Raw genomic sequence first — 17,650 nt, forward strand, 5'->3', positions numbered from 1 at the left:
GTTCAGGTTTGTAGTTATCCAGAAAAAGAAGGATTTGACAGCTACACTAGTCAGTTGGATTCTTCTCCATTAGGGACTCAACATATACACAAAACAGATATTACCTTGGTTTTTCATCAAACCATCAGGTGGAAGAATGTGCTGGGTCTTTGCCAAGGCAGAAGGGGCACGCTGCAATAAGGAGTATCATTCTTCACCAAGAACTGTCCAGTGACTGAGTGGGGTGGGGAAAATGAGAATGATAGAGTTGTAATTTAGTCTCTGTGTAACAATGTAAATTGTCGTTCTTTGATGAATGGAAATCAAAATTTCAAAGATTAGTGAAGATTCGTATTAGGATTTCCGAAGCCAGGGTCCCCATCTAACCCACATAGAGTGAGAGTAATGGTGGATAGGATGACAGGAGCCTGGGACCCAGCTTCTGGAGTATTTAGGGTAGCCTTGTAATATACATAAAGTTAGTCTCATCTAGCTTCAAATGCCAATGATACCCATTTCTAGTTATGTGAGCCTAAATAAGACTTTTAATGTGTCTAAAATGTGAATAAATTCCATACTTCATACACTTATTGTAGGGATCAATTGGTAATACATGTGAAAATTTATGGCATACTTTTATGCACCTAATAAGCACTCAGTGAATATTTTCCCCTCCTTTTTATTCATGCAGTATTGTATCCTCCCCGGAAATACTTAATGTAAGGCTATCACATGAGAGCCTTCTAAGCATCTTTAAATCTAAGGAGCTGCAACAAGGCAGGGCACACACTAGGTAGATACAACTTGCCAAGGCAGCGGAAGTCCTTTGGCAGCTCTTGGAACCAGTCCTGCTACAGACCCTTTCTGACCATGATGCCTTCTTGAAAGTGAAATGGTTAAAAATGGAATTTGTCCCTTAAGCTGCAGAAGTGGGAGGTAGGGAAGTGGGTGGAAATATCCAACAGTGTTTCATCAAACATAACAGAGCATTCTATGATCTTGCCATTTGGAAGGTCTAATTTCCGCTGGAGTTTCAATCAGGAAGTTGCTGTTTCAGCCAGTAGAGTGACATTTAACTGTTCCCATTCCCACATCCAGAACATATAACAAGGCAGAATATGGAAGGCAGAGCTCTAAGATCAGAAAGCTAGGAAGTCCTAGCATCAGACGGGCCCACACAGAGAAGGCTCATGCGTTAATACATAAAGATGTTTTACAGAGCAGATAAATGGGAGACAGAGTCCCCGAGGCAGTGCAAGTTACAACAATTTGTTACTCAAAGTCTGAGCCTTAAGCATTTCAGACTGGAACTGAACAATGCCATGCAAAGAGAATGGGATTTGGATATTCCTCGGTTTTAGTCTCGGTCTGCACTTACCACTGTAAGGTGATGGGGATGAGATTTGATTCCTGAGCTTTGACTCCTCAGCTGCAAGGTGGTAAAATGCCCACATTAAAGGGCTGTTGTGTGGAGTACATGAACTAGTTGTATAAAGTGCCAAGCATGAGGCCTGACAGAAAGTAGTACCTGAATAAGCTGTGGTGGTGTGGAGCAGCAGCAGGGGGAATAAAGTCCAACAACTGGAGAAGGAGTCCTTCTCAAGTTCTCCAGGAACTAAAACTTCTGGACAAGTAAGTCCAAATCCAAATGACTCAGAGAATGCCAAGGTTTCTGGTGGGGAAATCCCACTCAGTGAATACAGGCAGAGGGCAGGATTGAGGCCAAAACAGCACCCACATCAATATCAGGGACTAGCTGGAATGGACTGGAATGGACTGGAATGGAAGCAAATCAAAATTGAAGTAAAAAAGGATCCTGGGAAAGTACTGAGAAAAAAAAAATCACTAAATGGGGAGTCTGCCTGGATCACAACCGTGACACTAGCTGATCAGATGACCTTGACAGGTCCCTTCATCTCCCTGTACTTCAGTTTCCCATTTGAGAAATGACAGCGTTATGTAGTTGATTTGGATAGTCCCGTCCAGAATTCAGCACTCTGTGAATCTCTTTTGTTACCCACTGTAACAACAATAAGGGTCTCCACTGGCCTTGTGCACACTTAACCTTGGCTATGCAGGGGACCCAAAGCATTTCCCCCAGACCTCAGCATCGAGGCAAGTTGGAGAGTGAAAAAAAAAAATCTATCCTCAGACTTGCCCTAGGAATTTTTGCCCAGAGTTACGAAAAAAGATAAATCCCAGTACCCTGAAATATTTTATATGCTTATTCCAAACATTATAATGCTTCGTGGAAGTCTGAGGTTTTCAAAGTCAAAACAAAACCTATTTTGAAAGAAAAAACTTACTCTTCAGGTTTATGTACTTCTTAAAAGTAAAATGGAGTCTGGAAATTTTTCCTCTGAGATTTCACCAACAGCCAAAAACAAATATTACTTCTTTGACAAATAACAGTTCTGTATTATGACTACAAAAAAAAATTCTTGTCATAAAAATCTAATCTTGGGGAAATATAACTCTGTCTGCATGAAATAGCAATAATGGAACCAATATCTATCATTTCTGTCATTTATGCATTTAATTGCTTTACCAACAGCTCTATGAAAGGGCATATGATAGACGTGAACTGGCATTTGGCTCTCCCTTTTCGGTTTAAGAAAATTAAAGTAACTATTGAATCTCATGCAAAAAAGGCAGTTATCTTTTGAGAGTTTTGCTTGTGAGTCCACCCAAAAAACTGAGAAATACGCTGTACTTGTCAGCTTTTGCAGGGCTCTGACTGAAACCAAGAGGGAGTATTTCAAGGCAAACAGCAATAATAGTTGGTGTCAGAAGTGAAAAGAAATAAATTCCTCATTTTTGAGGGTCCCAAAGTTACAGCCTGCAACCCAGATCTACCACCAGCGGCCCTGCCCTTTTCCAAGGCTGGCATTCACCTATGGTAAGATAATAAATTTGCATCATTTTACATTAAAAAAAGTCAATTGCTGGTTCTTCATTACATCTTTTCTTATAACATGGGTTTTCTAAGATGCTGTAGACACATAGTTCTTCCCAGATTCTCTGGGTATTCCAAAAAAAAAAAAAAAAAAAGAAGACGAGAAGCCATCTACTAAAAATGGCTAGAAGTCGTCTGCATTACTACTATATTACTACAATAGTAATATCATCATGAGTAGAGAAAAGGTTGCCCAAACTATTTAATGCTTAATAAATAACCTTTGTAAAGATCATACTAGTACATAAATCGGGACCTTAGAAATGTTACACTCACCTCTCCACCAAAACTATTTCTTGGACATTTTGACTGGACAAAGTTTGAGGACAAGAGTGGCCCATCACCACCAAATTGATTTTTAACAAGTATAAATTATGCCTCAGCTAACTCCGTTATATTATCAAATGGTGGAAAAGTGTAGAAATGTGAAAAAAGCGTGGACATGTCTTTTTTCAAAGAGCCATACAAGTCATCAAGGCTTGTCAGCATGAGTAATTCTGATTCCCTGTCATGAGATATAAAATATGTCTGACATAGTAAAAAATTAATCGTTACACAAACATACAAACTCAAATAGAAGTAAGAACTCTGGATCACAAGAGTAATGAATTGCAATATGATAACCTTAGGTATATACAAAACTATTATAAACAAAAGTAGTATAGAAAAGATAATCTCCAGACTTGCAAATCTCAAAGATAATAACATATTTTATATAGATCTGTATAATAAAAAAATAGCAATGAGACAATGGAAAATTTTCAAGCAGTTCATAAATAAAACATATTCAATTAGGTTAAATATTTTAATATTTTATTATAATAGTAATAGCTGACATTAGCTGAACATAAAATAAGAACTAGATGCCATATTCAATACCTTAAAATGTATTATCCCAAATAATCTTCATATAACCCTCAAAGCTAAGTACTATTTATACCCATTTTACAAAGGTTAACTTCCCACAGTTTTACACATTCTGGGCATCTTCACACCAAAGGTGTCTTATCCCTACCTCCTATAATGTTTGTTTCTGGACTTTCTTTACCTTCGACATTGATCTGTGCTGACTTTTCTAACAAAACTCAAAGAGGTGGCTGAATGGATAATGGAAAGATCATAAATGTTAAAGAAATCACAGACGTTAGAGACTAGATGTACAGTCCTTCTCAATAATATTTGTATTTTAACAGGGTCCCTTTATGATTTTATGTAACAAATGCAGAATACTCTGCTTATTGCAAGCTACTGAAAGATTTTTTGAGAACGTAAGTCTTCTGAATACTTTCCAAATGAATGAATGTATTGATCAGAACTCTAATCGCAAGTTGACAAAAATTAACTTTCAAACCTCACAATGTCCATGACCAGAGAAAACTGACTATAGAAGTTCTAATCAGGTGGTTAAAAGCTCCATTTGGCAGCTTAAGGCAGATGCCCACCACTGGATAACTAAACTGTGACCAAGAAAGACGATGAAGAAGTTGGCAGCCTCTATTCATCCTCTAAAGGACACTCTACATCATTTCTCATTCATGTGAATCTGGCTTAAGGTGACTGAAAGTGACGGATGGCTGAGCAAAACTTCTTCAAAATTTACATGCATTCCACTTCAAATGTCTTCAAATCAGAAGTTATGATCCCAGTATAAGATGAAACTTTTTAAATTTTCAGGTATTTAAAATCACCACTTTGACAATGGAGATAGGGATGGCACACAGCTGTACAGACAGGACACAATTTTCAACTCTTAACATTCCCTATCCACGGAAACTTGGGTAAGCAGCAATCTCTCCAACTGGCCTGGCTATTTTGAGGCTCAAAAGAACTGAGACACTTAATAAGTATTACTTCTCCCCCTTCACAGAGCAAAACAAACAAAACCAATTAGATGTAAATTTGCACACACACACAACTTCTCCAGCTGGTTTGGTGAAGTTAATGCAGCCCTTAAAGGATGGGCTTAATCCTCACTGTGGCTCAGATGCTGCTGAAGTGTGACTTAAAACCTGTGATGCATTTGACAAGGCCAACATTACTTGGGGCTATACAGAAGAAAGATTGCTTCTTTCCTATTGCACTTCTAATTCAGCCCCAAGTTTCTTTTCTCTCTTGATATGTTTCTTTATTACCTTCCAAATTCAGACTCTTACAGGGTCATTGTTTTATTCATGAACATTAAAGCTAAGCCATTGTTATCCTAAAACACATTTGGGTAATCTCTAAGGGGAGTAAGAGGCAATGGTGTTGGGAGGGGACCAGTGAGCAATCACCTACATCTTATTTTGTCTATTACCTGTTGTAGTGTCTTAAGCAGAAAATTCTCAAAACCCTTTTTTTTGTGTGATGATTTCAGTAAAGGAAGCATGACAAAGCAGCTTGCTTTTAAAGACAGGAAAAAGAAGCTGTGGTTAATTCCCATTAGAAATCTCATTTCATGAGCAGAGTGGGTTATCCTAATCAGAGATCAGTATTTGGTCCCAGGAGAGCCCCCAGCTGACCTCACTGAAGCTTCCTGAAGCTAAAGCCCTTTCATGCTGTCACCAAAATGCTGACCTGCAGGTGTCCTCTGAAGCTGTGCCCACAATTCTCTGAAAACTAAACATGCAGTTCCAACACTATTGGGCTTTTTCTTCAGCTCTTCAGAAAATACTTGCAAAGGTGCTGCTGCAACACAAATTAACTTCTTTGCAATTTAAGTAACTGGTCAATAAAGTTTATTCTGAATGAACAGTGATCTGCCATCTAGTTTCCTCAATCTTCATAATACAGTTTTCCAGCCAGCTTTCTAATTCTCAGATCTGAGTAAAATTACTGTTCATCCAGAGCTCTCATTATGACATTTGCAGACTCTTTTTGTTCTTGGCTTTGTTTCTGGTTATTTCCTTGGGTGGCTGAACCAAAACTGAAAAAGACGAGCAAAAAAAAATGTAGCAGGGAGAGCACTGGAAAATCTCTCAGCAGAGGCTGAAATTTACTTCTAGCCTCACCTCTTTCTAGCAATTTATGATCGAAGGGTCACTTCCCCATCTGTAAAATGGGCACAGTACTTGTCCTGTTTATTTTTTTTCTAACAGTAACCCTATTTCAGTTTTGTAGGATAACTGTATGGTTTAAACAAAAATGCCAGTCACCCTTGATAAAATGTGTTGCCTAAAAACAATCCAAAAAGAAAAATTATACACATACACACATGTAGCATAAGAAATTTAAATTTTTCTGTCATACTTTATACATTAGATTACGTGACCTGTATGTATCTTTTTTATTTAAAAAAATCAGGATTTACTTCAAAAAAGTCATTGGTATATTTAAAAGAACTACAAGAACAAAGTTCCTGATTTACTAAAAGTCTATAAATAGCTATTAACATGAAGACTATTCCTATACATTCTTTTAATAAAACTAATCCAATTAAAATGGGCAGAGGACATGAACAGACATTTCTCCAAAGAAGACATCCAGATGGCCAACAGACACATGAAAATGTGCTCAACATCACTCATCATCAGAGAAACACAAATCAAAACTACAATGAGAAATCACCTGACACCTGTCAGAATGTCTAAGATCAAAGACACAAGAAACAACAAGCATTGACAAGGATGTGAAGAAAAAGAACCCTGGTGCACTGCTGGTGACAACACAAACTGGTGTAGCCAATGTGGAAAACAGTATGGAGGTTCCTCAAAAAGTTAAAAATAGATCTATCCTATGATCAAGTAATTCCATTATTGGGTATTTACCCAAAGAAAATGAAACCATTAATTAAAAAAGATATATGTACCCCTACATTTACTGCAGCATTACTTACAATAGCCAAGACATGGAAGCAACTCAAGTGTCCATCTATAGAAGAATGGATAAAGAAAATGTTATATAAAAGAATATTACTCAGCCATAAAAAAGAGTGAAATCCTGCCAAGTTCAACAACATGGATGGATCTAATGCTAAGTGAAATAACTCAAGAGAAACACAAATATAACATGATTTCATTCATATCTGCAATTTGAGAGGCAAAACAAACAAAGAAAAAAAGAGACAAACAGGGGTGCCTGGGTGGCTCAGTCAGTTAAGTGTCTGACTTCGGTTCAGGTCATGATGTCAAGGTTTGCCAGTTAGAGCCCCGCATTGGGTTCTGTGCTGACAGCTCAGAGCCTAGAGCCTCTCCCTCTCTCTCTACTTCTCTCCTACTCTCTCTCTCTCTCACAAATAAACAAACATTTAAAAAAATAGAGGGACAAACAAACAAAAAAACACATTCTTAAATTTACAGAACAAACTGATGGTCACCTGAGGGGAGGTGGGTGGGGGGGATGGGTGAAATAGGTTAAGGGGATTAAGCACACACTTCTCCTAATGAGCACTGAGTAATGTACAGAATTGTTGAATCACTGTATTGCACACCTGAAACAAATGTAACATTGTATGTTAAATTACACTAGAATTAAAAATTTTTTAAAAATTAAAAAATTAGGGGCGCCTGAGTGGCGCAGTCGGTTAAGCGTCCGACTTCAGCCAGGTCACGATCTCGCGGTCCGTGAGTTTGAGCCCCGCGTCAGGCTCTGGGCTGATGGCTCAGGGCCTGGAGCCTGTTTCAGAGTCTGTGTCTCCCTCTCTCTCTGCCCCTCCCCCGTTCATGCTATGTCTCTCTCTGTCCCAAAAATAAATTTAAAAAGTTGAAAAAAAATTAAAAAAAATAAAATAAAATAAAATAAAAATTAAAAAATTAAACCTATTTAAAATCATGGAAGAACATTTTCTTTGCTATTTTTTTTTACTTTTTAATATGCTTTTATAATTGTCACTTTTATAAGGCAATCAAAATGTGCATGGCATGTCTTTTTTATAGCATTTGGAGATGACTCTTGCATGAGAACCATCTCTAGATTTGATTTAATTTTTAATTGTTAAAAGCAAAAATTATTTTTTTTTAATTTTTTTTAACGTTTATTTATTTTTGAGATAGAGAGAGACAGAGCATGAACGGGGGAGGGGCAGAGAGAGAGGGAGACACAGAACTGGAAGCAGGCTCCAGGCTCTGAGCCGTCAGCCCAGAGCCCGACGCGGGGCTCGAACTCACAGTCCGTGAGATCGTGACCTGAGCTGAAGTTGGACGCTCAACCGACTGAGCCACCCAGGCGCCCCAAAGCAAAAATTATTTTAAAATGAAAGTCAAAGAGGTCATAACATAATATTACAAATATTCTAAAGGGTATCATTACTTCAAATGTCAAACAGTTTGCATAAGCATGTTAATTGCTTCAGAGGTACATTTATTGGCTGATTCCATGAACAAAAGAGTAGCAGTTTTTCAACAGTGCAACAGGGACTTATACAAAAGTTGTAATGACGAAATGATTTCAGAACTACATTGGATTGAAGGGATCGATGGGGCAGGAGACATTGGGAAGGGTAAAGTAAAGGAGAACAGGAGTCTTTTCTAGCTCTGCTACAAACTACCTGTGGACCACTGAAACATGATTAACATAATCAAGTTGAATAATTATCTTAAAATGACTTTTTCAACCTAGACTGTTTGGCACGTTACTATGTTACCCCAGAGGGAATTTATCTGGACAACTTCCTAAATAACCCAGGGAAACCACTTGCAGTATCTCTAGGATCCGGTAAGTTATCCACCAGGTTAATTCAGCCACTGATTTAAATTATAGCACAGAAGAGTTTAATAGATCTAAACTGTAGTCAGCAAGCAGTCCTTCCACAGCCACAGAGTTAAGATGTTAATTTGTAAGATCTTAGACCGAGATAAAATCCAAACATGAAGCAAACTGCCTCACTGACTTTCAAAGAATATTTCACAGTTGGACTTACAGAAACACCATTACTTACTCTTTTGGTCTAAGCACCAAGAATCCCTCTTATCTAGCTGTCTATGACATTTGACATCAAAAGGTGAAATAGTTGGCAGTGGTTGTTGTCTGGGGAGAGGAATCATAGGAAGTCTACTCTATCTCATTCACCTCTGTTGTTTTGTTTTTAAAATTATATTGTTTTTATAATCACAAAAAAGTCTAAAGATACAACAAAAAATACTTCTAAGATGAAACAGTTGAATGGGTAATTACAACTTTTTGCCTATATTTTGTAAAAAACAAACAAACAAAAACATAAGATAATGAAACATAAACCTGGAGAGAACTGTCTAAAGATAATGTTACAAAAACTATTTGGAACAAAAACCCCTGGTCCAGACAGCAGTTCCTGCACTGCTTATTTGGTTTCCAAGACCAGGTGTGTGAGCACCATGAGACTTGAGGCTTTTTATAGAAGAAACCAACACATCTCTAGCATTTTTGTTAAATCACCATATTCTTGTTTTATAGTGTGGTAGATAACATGTGGCAGCTGTCCTGTGAGCCCTGTCCACTTTCCCTACAAAGATCAACAGACTACCGAGCCAATCCTTCAAGCCTACATTTTTAATTACAATATTGAAATAGGAAGGTTTGATTTTGAGAAGAACTCAAGTGAGAAGGTGCCTCCCTGAAACTCAGTAGCTTTGGTACTTGATGTTATAGGCTTTAAATTTCCATTGAATGAGGAAAAGCCTCCCATGTATTAATGAGTGAGTTTAGCACCACATTATGTCAAAATTTCTCTGCATATTAGACTTCAAAATGCAACATGAGCTAAAACAATCCTGAATAATTCAGATCATATCATGTATGTCAGACTACAAAAAGAAAGATATTTTATCTTGAACGTGAAAGATTCTAGCACAAAATGCCATTATGTTGGGACTAGAACAAAACAAAAGCATTTTAGAACACACATTCTGTGCTTGAGTATCTATCTGAAAGAAATTCTTTAATAACATAAACTGATAGAGCATATCAACTAATGTCCTTCCTCACCACTCTAGTTGTCTCCAGGGAAGTAACACAGAATTGCTAGTCAAACAACTGTCCATGGACTGCCTGCCGTGTGCCAACATGGTGTGACACGCAAAAGATGCAAGGCACAACTCCAGATCTCTAGTGCGTGAGTAAAGAATGCTACAACAGAAAACATTAGGGAACACAGGACAGGGCCAACATTGCGACACGGGCCACAAGAACTGTTGGAGAGCTACACCTACCTGTGCCATAGGCTGCAAGGGAACATAGGGAGCGTTGAATTCTTGACCCCCACTTCCTTCTTCTAAATCAATCTTATACATCACTGCCAGAATTACCACCTCAAAGTGCAGCTCCTATCACATTACTCTTTCCCTCCAAAACTTGGGTCTTCCCCAATGACTCGTTTGGTTGAAAATCTCTACCCTGGTATTACATTGGTCTTCCAGCCATCTTACCAGCATCCTCCTGTTATCTCCTCACTCCAAAAACTTCAGAGTCTAGGCAGGCCTGTTGCAAAACAACAGAGAGTATGAAGAGTAGGCGTGACTACCTAAGGACATTCAGATTATAATTGGTAAAGAAATATTGTACTGGTCAAAGTCTGTAATCTGCAGTCAACCTGTTGGGCCTCCACACTGCAAAAGAGGACATAATGAGCCCTTTTCCCTAAGCACCATTTCTTTCCTTTTGGTTTTCCTTGGCCTTCAATGCTCATAAACCCACATCTTCACCTTCAGGGCTGATCTTTCATCTGCTTCCTCTAAGAAGCCTCCCAAATCTTCTCAAACCTGATATGATCTGTCCTTTCAAGTTTCATACCTTTGGCATTTATATTACTTGTTCTTTTAAAAACAATAATGTATGCACCTAAACTATTTTCTTTACAAAGCAGAAAGCTCCTTGAGATTAGAGAATTTCTTACTCATCTCCAGGTACATTGAGTTAACCTTGTTAGGTGCTCAACACATTTACAATAATCTAAAATGAAAATGCAACCTGAGAAAATAGTTTTTAAAGTACTGCTCATGTTACTTACAATCTATATGACGCAGAAAGGCATGTGCATGTGAAATGATTTTTTAAATTAGTCACATGGGAATTAAATAAATGGCAAGATAGTCTATGTGGAAATGCCAAGTAAATGGTATACCAGCAGGACATGGTGTCAGTTTCAGAGGAAAGTGAGACCACTGAGGACTGGGCTGGACATGAAAGGCTTTAGGAGGTGGGATGAGACGGGACCTGAGCTAGGTACTGAAGGCCACAGAGGGTCTAGATATATAGGATAGCAAAGGAGGTATTTCAGGAGAGGAAGTTCTGATATGTGACCTTGACAAATTCACCTATCCTCTCTCAGTGAAGGCTCTGATCTGCATGATGGAAATATCTAAGTGGATGATCTCTAAAGTCTAATTTCAACAATATGGATAAAGGCAAAGTGCATGGTGTATTTGGAGACAATATGTCATAGAGGTTGAGTGTGGGTACAGAAGTCAGACAGACCTGGGTTTGTCCTGGTACTGCCACTTCCTGCATATATTACCTTAGAAAAGTTGTATAACTTATTTACACTTCAAGCGCTTCATCTATCAAATGAGAATGATACTAATAATACATACTCTATTAGGTGGTTAGAGGATTAAATGGGATAATGCAACAAAGTACTTTGTACAATAGTTAGCCTTTTAAATGCATAGTAAAATCCAGCTATTATTTTTATTATAAGAAATATGCTTATTTGAGAATCTATAAGAACACTGAGTTAGACTTTTCCTAATTTCCCAGAACTTAAAGCTAAGGACCAACAGCCAAAAAAAGCACATTCTGAAAACCCTTGAAACGTTAGACACTCCTTTAAGGCTTTTTAGAGGTAACTAAGCTATGTTATCTATCCTACAACCATTACCTCATGACAGTCTACACTAGCAGAGGAATGTGCAATGGTGGGGGTATGGGAGTGGAGGAAATTTCAAAAATATAAGTCATCTGCCAGGGCAAGAGTTTCATATTATTTTCCCCTCTCCTCTCCATAAAAGGGGGAGGGGTGCTTAATCCTCCCCCAAAGCCAAGTGATGTCATCTCTAAGAGATTTACTCAGTACACAAGGGTAACTGATCTTTCATTTCATGTTTGGAATATATCAGCATATAAGATGATTTGCCTTTGGAACCTCTTTGAGCTGAGGAAGAGGACAAGGGGGACATGGGGATAAGGAAGGGAGGTGGCTGTAGAGCAGCTAACAATCCCACAATTCGGTAAGGAAAACACAGAAGGCATTGACAATGAGTTGATAGTAGAGAAACAGGTACAACCCCGGAAAGAAGATTACAATGACCATCAAAGAAAAAGGGATTTCCTCCCCCTCCTTAACACACCTAAGGATCTAGAACCAGGGAAAGAAGATAAAGAGGAGGGCAAGAACATCGTAAAGATCTCCAGGACACAGATGAAGCCTATTAAATGGAAGGGAGGAGATAAAAGTAGAGTTTTATTTATTTTTAAGTTTTTTAATGTTTATGTTTTGAGAGAAAGACACAGAGAAGAGAGAGAGAGAGAGAGAGAGAGAGAGAGAGAGAGAGTGTGTGTGTGTGTGTGTGTGTGTGTGCGTGTGTGTGAGGAAGAGGTGCAGACAGCGAGAGGGACAAAGAATCCGAAGCAGGCTCCAGGCTCCAAGCTGTCAGCACAGAGCGCCACGCGGGGCTCGAACTCACAGATCGCGAGATCATGACCTGAGCCAAAGTCGGACGCTTGACCAACTGAGCCACCCAGGTGCCCCATTAGGTGTCTGTGCTGACAGCTCGGAGCCTGGAGCCTTCTTCTGATTCTGTGTCTCCCTCGCTCTCTGCCCCTTCCCCCACTTATGCTCTGTCTCTGAATCTGTTTCTCTCTCTCTCTCTGTTAAATATAAACAAACATTAAAAAAATTTAAAAAAAAAAGTAGAATTTGAAAATTGCACTAGAGGGGAGTTTTTAAGAACTAGACTGACCAAAAAGCCATGGAACCTGATGGATTTATCATTTAAAGAGCTTTAGCTTGCTGAAGAAAATGGAGAAAATATGATTTCTCCCCAACAAGATCAGTTATAGGTATAATTAACCTAGAGAAACAATAAGATGTTATATTGCACAGATAAATTGAGCCCAGATTATGAGGATCTTGAATTATTAGCATTTGAAATTTATCCTGAAGGTCATGGAGAATAGCCAAGGTTTGGGACCAGGTCAGTACAGACCTTCATGAGGATTAATTGAGTTGTAGCGTGTACGGTAAATTAAAGATGCAGAGCCTACAGACATGGAGCCTGGAGAGGAAGTTGTTACAGTTAGTCTGATGACTCATAGTCACTGAGGCTTTTACACCCATGTGATGACTACTGAAATGGAATAGAAAGGACAGACAACACTGGTGTTTGGCACGCAGAATTTAAAGATCTTGGCAACCATCCAAATCTGGAGATAACAATAAAGGATAGCCAACTTGATTTAAGGTTTTTGAACTTAGATCATGATTACCATTGTCCACTACTAACAGCCCCACCTCCCCGCATCTTGTATTGGAAAGAGAAAAAATAAGCTATGGATGGTAGTCATTTTAAGAGAAAATATGAAGAGATCAAGGTGGCTGGCCTAGAGTGATTTCTCCTTTCCAACTCATAAATCTTCACTCCTAACCCCACAACTTCCTGTGAAAGATGCTGTGACCATCACCCCCTTGTTCTCCCTGCTCTGAGAATAAAGCTGGTGTGGTATGGCAGAACTTACCGAATGCTGAGGCAGAGATAAAGAAGATACATGGCTCGCTAGGGCATTTGACTGTGAGTCCAGAAACATGAACAATGAGTCAGATTTCCTGAACCTTAGATCAGAGGACACTGTGACACATCACAATAGCTGCTCTCTGTGGGTTCCCTTGAAAATTTTTGGCTTCATCCACTTCACACATCCAGTATATGGACATTTCCAACACTACCAGCTGCAGAGACCAGCAGCAGAGGAATATTCCTCTCACATATTTTTGGTGGGTAAAGGGGTACACAATTACCCGTTGAAGAGTTAAAGCATAAGCACTCACCTTTGTAATAATCCTAACTTAGTAGGATGATGCTGGGGTAGGCCATTTTAAGTGCTTGCTATAATCAAGATGCTTGGTGAAGAAGAAACCACACAAAATCAATGTTTCCAATTCCAGGATTCATAATTTCAGACCTGAACCAAGGTCACAAGCACAGACCTAGGGAGCCTCATGGCCATCTGCTGCCACCTCCCAGTTTCATCCACTTATTCAGTCATTCCAAATATATTAATTAAATGCCTAGTTTATGCCAGGCCCTGTGATCTCAACTGGATATAGCAATAAACAAAAGAGATCTGCCCTCAAGGAGTTGATAGGCTTGTCAAGAATATATCAGAGACATAAAGGCAAATGTTATACCTGATTCAAATGACCAGAGCTGCTTCTTGGAGTTATCAGCCAGCACAGATTCAAAGAGTCAGAGAACGCTTTCCAAAATTCAGACATAAGCTGAACCTAAGGGAGGAGGAGGAGTCAGCGAGGGAGAGTCATGAATTAATATTCCAGGCACGTGCAAATGCTCCAAGGCAGGAATACACATGGCTGAACACAGCATGAGCAAAGGTCGATTAGTATTAGTGGGGACTAGAGAAAAGATGGTGTGGGGGGTTGACAGAGGAAGTGGGGCAAAAATTAGGAGGTCAAAAAGACATTCCAGGAGCCATATCATAAACAAGGGCCTTTGTTAAAGAATTTGACAAGGAATCCAAGCCATCAAATCTATTTGGGGAGGCAGGTAACTTTGGACGTTAAAAGAAAACGAATTAAAGGGAATATGATTGGCAGCTGGGAAACTACCGGGGGAGAACAGGGGTGGCTGATGGTAGCAGAACTGGAAGAAAGGAATAGATTCCAACACTAGCATCAAGAATGATTTGCAGGCCGTGGTCCTAATTATATGTGAGAAATGAGGGAAGGAATGGAGTCATCCTTGAGTAGATACATGGCATGATGGTTCAGAGCACAGGCTCTAGGTCTCCCACTTATTAGCTGTGTGGCTTTGGCCAAACTTCTTAAGTCCCTTGATTCACTCATTTGTAAAATGGCAATAATGACAAGACTTGTGTTACAGAGTGGTTACGAAGATTAAATATGGTAATGCACATAATGTGCTCAACTATCACCTGGCACATACTAGATGCTTGTATTAGTATATAGACTCACTTGCTATTGAGCCATCTCACTGATGGCCACAGGCCCTTGATTTTGTTGCTCTGCCATCAGTGAGATCATTCATGCACATGGCCCATGAAATCTCCATTCCAGCTAGTGGGGGGAAAAAAAAGAAAAGAAAAAAAGGTTTAAAGGAACAGCATGCACAGCTAAAATTCAGGAGTTGTGTCACTATAGAAAAGAAGAGGATGAAATCAGGGGACAGTGAACAGCTAGCAACATTCAATGTATATCAACATTATATAAAGATAGAAAATAACTGTTTGAATGAGAAGAAAAACTGGAAAAAAGAATTTCTAGTGCATGAGTCTTGGTGAACTTAAGACATAAAATATCTCCAATGTTTTACTGAAGGAGAAGGATTTATTTTATTTTATTTTTTTTCCATTTTATTTATTTAAGGAGAAGGATTTAGACAAAACTGTGCTATAGAAGGATAATGAGGAACTCAAAAGATTTGATCTCCATGTAATAAGGATATTGATAGAATTAGTTAATGTATTTGGAACAAAGATAAAGGAACCCTCAAATTTGATTAATGAACTGTTTTCCAGGAGAGGAAAAATATATCTGATATTCAGGTAAAAATGAATAAGCTCACAAGGGAGTCATTATGGATTCCTCTTTTTATAAAGCAATGTATGACAGCATGGAGAAAAATAATGATTTTCTTCTTATTATTAAATATCTTCACAAGAAAACAAAATCATGAATGATTATACCAGTGTGTGAACAATTGCTTTTAGGTACTTCATGACCTATGTGATATCTCACCTGAGACAACCCAGAAACAAGTTGCGCTGGCTCCTTCATGATTGCAAAGGTTTGCCACCCCCATGTGGTGGTCCTCTGTGACTGCAGGAACCATTGGTCATCCGCTGCACTAAAGATTTATACTTTTAAAACCCCAACTCTGACCCAAGATCTTTATCTCTGATCCAATATGGTGGACTAACAGTTACCTTTCTGTCCTTAGGATTATTCTTGCTATTAAATCTTGGTCTCAGTGAAGTCTCTATAGAAAACTTCACTTTTTATACATCCCTGAGTAATGGAATTGAATCTATTACTCAGAATCTATCTTATTTCCATCCCTCCAGACTATATGGGTCATTTTTAGCTCTTTATGGTTTGGCCAGAAGCAAAAATCAACCATCCTAACTGCCTGTGGTCTCAACAAGATAAGATATATGACTTTTTGTGGATAGGGCACTTTCCCAAGCAAGAATACCTTGTACATTAGGCAAAGAGAAGGACCCTACTGGGGCAGCCTGCGCAAGCTATAAGGTCTCCCTGAGAGTCCCTCTTCTGACCCCTCAGCACAGTTAACAAGACATTGCCAGCATTTAGCCTCCAGATCCAGGAAAGATAGCACAGGGCTTAGATGAATCATTAATTCTTCATTAATTCTTTTGTGATTAAGAACTAGACTGCCAGTCCAAATGGCCTCTGGCTGCTTTTTTTGTTGAAGTCCAATCGTGTAATACAATTTTTCTGCCCATTGCTACCAAAGTGAGAGTGCATTGAAATGTCCTCCACCCTTCCCTGCCTACTGCAAATACAGTCAAGTGGTCAGTGGAGATTTCTGGGGATTAGAAATCAGCAAATTGGCCATTTCCTATTCATATGTAGATTAATGTGATAGAGGTTTGTAGTATAACCTTGAACAAGGAAAAGACTGCACCATAGCAAAGACTGTAATGGTTACTATTTTCAGGAAATAGGATTTAAGTCATGTTAATGGGCAGGAAGGAAATCAATCCTTACAGTGGCAAGGTGTATTTATTCTCAGACACTTAAAAAAAATAAATAACAACCACCAGGGCGCCTGGGTGGCTAAGTCGGTCAGGTGGCTGACTTCTCAGGTCATGATCTCATGGTTAGTGAGTTTGAGCCTCACGTCAGGCTCTGTGCTGACAGCCCAGAGCCTGGACCCTGCTTTGGATTCTGCGTCTCCCTCGCTCTCTGTCCACCCCCACCCCCACTCCCACCTCACTCGTGGTCTGTTTCTCTCTCTCTCTCTCTCCCTCAAAAATAAATACACGTTAAAAATTACAAAAAAAAAAAAAAAAGAAAGAAAGAGAAAAACCACCACCATCCACAGGACCAAAGCTCTCCCCCCATTCCATCCCAACCCTCCCTCAACTACTCAGATCTTTCCCATCTGCAGTTTTTTTTCAGAAGAGAAAGCCATCAACTGTCAGTGGATGCCTTGAGGTTCTGGAATTATGAAAGAACTAGTTCTAGTTCTAGAACTAGTTCTAATGAAAGTGATTTTCATTAATCCATAGAGAAGTAGGGGCACTGAGACAGGAAGGAACATAAGAAGTGCTTAGGTAATGAGAGCAATTGCATCAAAATCAAGCACTGTTAATCTTTTATCCAATTAGTAAAAATTACATTTTATTGTAGTTTTAGTTTTCATTCCTATTATTACTAGAGATGAGCATATTTTCTCATGTTTATTGTTCATTTGCAGTCTTCTGTAACTGCCCATTCATATCCTTGGGTCTCCAGCCTGATGTTAAATAATAGTAATGAGTGGGCATCCTTGTCTTTTTCCTAAATTTATGGGAAATTCCTCTAGTGTTTCTTAATGAGTATGA

At 38.9% G+C, this 17,650-nt stretch overlaps 1 long non-coding RNA gene across 5 annotated transcripts in view; it reads right to left on the minus strand.

The window, feature by feature from the left end:
* Positions 1-17,650, minus strand: part of LOC131516538 (uncharacterized) — a 46,286-nt gene that overhangs the window by 21,469 nt on the left and 7,167 nt on the right. For 2 of the 5 annotated variants that reach the window (XR_009264133.1, XR_009264132.1), the window contains 5 exons: positions 15,036-15,137; positions 14,232-14,327; positions 10,255-10,306; positions 1,508-1,755; positions 96-214 (listed from right to left, as the gene is read on the minus strand). This is a non-coding gene — a long non-coding RNA (uncharacterized LOC131516538). The remainder of the gene's footprint in view (positions 1-95; positions 215-1,507; positions 1,756-10,254; positions 10,307-14,231; positions 14,328-15,035; positions 15,138-17,650) is intronic. The other 3 variants (XR_009264136.1, XR_009264134.1, XR_009264135.1) reach the window with 3 other exon arrangements.

This window comes from Neofelis nebulosa, chromosome 7 (genome assembly GCF_028018385.1).
Source record: "Neofelis nebulosa isolate mNeoNeb1 chromosome 7, mNeoNeb1.pri, whole genome shotgun sequence".
Taxonomy (NCBI): Eukaryota; Metazoa; Chordata; class Mammalia; order Carnivora; family Felidae; genus Neofelis; species Neofelis nebulosa.